Genomic DNA, 3,537 nt, shown 5'->3' on the forward strand with positions numbered 1-3,537 from the left:
CGGCTCATGCAAGCTGTTTCCCCAGTCTGTGTCCGATGCGCTTGTGACGTGGTCCCTGCTCCTCCGGCCGCCGTGAGGTTCTCGCGGTGGGCGACGAGTGCGTGTGTGTGTGGGACCCCGGTGAGTGCGGGCGGGAGGGAGGGCGAGGGCAGCGTCAGGAAATGGAGGGGAGACACAAGGAACCGCAGATGCTGGATTACAAATAAAATACACAGCGCTGGAGTAACTCAGTGGGTCAGGCAACATCTGTGGGGGACATGGATAGGCGATGTTTCGGGTCGGGACCCGTCTTCCGACTCTAATGGAGGGGATTGGATTCAACTGCCGTCAAGCTGATGGTCATAAGTGATAGGAGCAGAATTAGGCCATTCAGCCCATGGATGTGTGGTTGAGGCAGGGACTATCCTGGCCGGAGGTAGTTGAGGCAGGGACTATCCCAACATTTAAACAGTTTATTCTTGCACTAATAGGAAGCTTCACTTCCACTGCTTTGCCGATGATATCCAGCTCCTCATCTCCACCAAGTCAATCTCCACCACCACACACTCGACACTGACAAACTGCATCACTGAAATACAATCTTGGCTTCAATCAAATTTCCTCAAACTCAACTGCAACAAATCTGAAATCATCATCATTGGTCCAAAAACGCTCACCAAATCCACCCAAAACTTCATCCTCAATATTGATGGTCTCCCAGTATCCACCTCCCCTCACATCCGGAATCTTGGAATCATCTTTGATCAAACCCTCTCCTTCGACAAACACATCAAACACATCACAAAGATAGCCTTCTTCCACCTCAAAAACATCGCCCGTCTCCGTCCATCCCTCTCCTTCACAGCTGCAGAAACCCTCATCCACGCCTTCATCACCTCCCATCTGGACTACTGCAACAGCCTCCTCTATGGCTCACCCTCAAAAATCATCAGTAAACTTCAACATTCAAAACTCCGCTGCCAGTCTACTCACCCACTCCCCGATCCGTGACCATATCACCCCCGTCCTTTACAAACTCCACTGGCTCCCCATCCCCCAGAGAATCCAGTACAAATCTTCCTCATGACCTACAAAGCCCTCCATAACCTGGCCCATCCTACCTGACTGACCTCCTCCACAGGCACACTCCCACCTGCACCCTCCGCTCTGCTGCTGCCAATCTCCTGTCCCCCCACATCCAGACCAAACTCAGATCCTGGGGGGACAGGGCTTTCTCCATCGCTGCTCCCACCCTATGGAACTCACTACCCCAAACCGTCAGAGACTCCTCCTCACTCACCACATTCAAAACATCACTGAAGTCTCACCTCTTCAGCACTGCCTTCAACCACTGAAGGTCACCTCACCTTCTGTCTCCTTTCTCTGTTTGTTTACTTATTTATCTATTTATTCAATTCTCTATGTTCTAGAAATCCCTGTAAAGCGTCTTTGAGTGTTTGAAAAGCGCTATGTAAATGTAATGCATTATTATTATTATTATTATCTTTATTTTAGGCTTTAGAGATGGAGCGTGGAAACAGGCCCTTTGTCTCAACGAGTCCACGCTGACCAGCGATCACCATGTATCACCCCACACACAAGCACTATCCTACACCATGAGGGACAATTTACTGCAGCCAATTAACCTACAAACCTGCACGTTTTTGGAGTGTGGGAGGAAACCGGAGCACCCGGAGAAAACCCACGCGGTCACGGAGATAGCGTATAAACCCCGTACAGACAGCACCTGTAGTCAGGATCAAACCTGGGTCTCTTTTTAAAAATATATACAAAAGCCTTTATTCAGAAAACAAAACAAACACAAAATTGTAACACGATCAAAGGCTGCCGATATTGGCAGTTTACAAACAAACAAACATCAAACTAATACATTGCCAACTTTATCAATAATACTCGACGTCCCGCGGCGACCAGCGTTCACGGAAGGCCTCCAGCGGCCCCGTGGACACCACGTGTTCCCTCTCCAGGGACACGCGGGCACGGACGTTGGCCCGGAAGAGGGGCAGGCAGCCGACCCCGGTGCGGCCGTCGACTACCGCTGCCTGGACCCGCAAATGGCCAACTTGGTCAGGCCCAGGAGCAGACCGACAGGGAGACCCCACCGTCCCTCCCGACCCAACCCCCCTCTGTACCGGGTGCCCAAAAATCAGGAGCACAGGACTAAAATGGAGCCAAAACATGGGGAGCAGCCCCTTTAGACACTCGAACACGGGCTGCAACCTCTCACACTGTAAGTACAAATGGTACACGGTCTCTTCCTCGCCGCAGAAGTAAGCTGTGAGGCAGCAACTCTACCGCCGAGCTACCGTGCCGCACTATTCCCACAGTACCGTGATGCCCATGTTCATCACAAGACACAACAGGTCAGTTCATCCCACAATAACAGTACAGGGGGAGAGGGGGAGTGAGAGTAACAGAACAGGGGGAGAGGGGGAGTGGGGGTAACAGTGCACAGAGAGAGGGGGAGTGGGAGTGACAGGGAACAGAGAGAGGGGGAGTGGGAGTGACAGTACACAGGGGGAGAGGGGGAGGGATCAGTAACGATGCTCTCTGACTCTGTGCCACTTTGCAGATCATTCTGGCCCTAAATTCTTGACTTGCCCCTTTCCCCTCCCACACACAGTGAAACTGTGATAACCCAGCACGGATTTCTCGGTCACCCCGACGGGTCAGTATCTGGGTCACTGAGGCTCTGCGGTGTTGGCTGGCGTCCCGTGTGTGAACAGGGAACGCTGCTGGATGGGGTACGGACTGTGGGCCACTTGTGTAGCCCAGCTGGGGATTAAACTCTGAATAAGATGCAAATCAAACATCAACAAACTGCGGACTCTGGAAATCTGAAATAAAAACACTAAATGCTGCAACTCTCAGCGGGTCAGGCAGCGTCTGTGGAGACGCATGCAGTCATAGAACGTAGAACAGTGCCGCACAGGAACAGGCCCTTCGGCCCACAATGCCCGTGCTGAACATGATACCAAGATAAAGTAATCTCTACCTGGACAACTCGTATCCCTCCATATCCACGTAAAAAGCTTCATAAATGTCACTATTGGTATCTGCTTCCACCACCACCTTTTAGCTTAATTTAGTTCAGAGATACAGTTCAGAAACAGGCCTTTCAGCCCACCGGGTCCACGCCTACCAGCGATCCCCACACACTAACACTATCCTACAAACACTAGGGACAATTTTTACATTTACCAAGCCAATTAACCTACAAACCTGTACGTCTTTGGAGTGTCGGAGTAAACCGAAGATCTCAGAAAACCCACGCAGGTCACGGCGAGAACCTACAAACTCCGTACAGACAGCTCCCGCAGTCGGGATCGAACCCGGGTCTCCGGCGCTGCATTCGCTGTAAGGCAGCGACTCTACCGCTGCGTCACCGTGCCACCCTGACAGCACGTTCTGGACACCCACTCTCTGTGTAAAGAAAACTTTCCCTGTTCGTCTCCTTAAGTCACTGGAAGGGAGGTTGGTTGGAGAGAGTGAGAAAAGAGAGATGGGCAGAGAGAAATGTCAGTGGGCGGAGGCAGG

General features: G+C 51.8%; 1 protein-coding gene across 1 annotated transcript in view; it reads left to right on the plus strand.

Annotated features, from left to right (window-relative positions):
• The window catches only part of LOC144612204 (myelin-associated glycoprotein-like), a 760,913-nt gene that overhangs the window by 151,871 nt on the left and 605,505 nt on the right, over positions 1–3,537 (plus strand).

The sequence above is a fragment of the Rhinoraja longicauda genome, chromosome 43, assembly GCF_053455715.1.
Source record: "Rhinoraja longicauda isolate Sanriku21f chromosome 43, sRhiLon1.1, whole genome shotgun sequence".
Taxonomy (NCBI): Eukaryota; Metazoa; Chordata; class Chondrichthyes; order Rajiformes; family Arhynchobatidae; genus Rhinoraja; species Rhinoraja longicauda.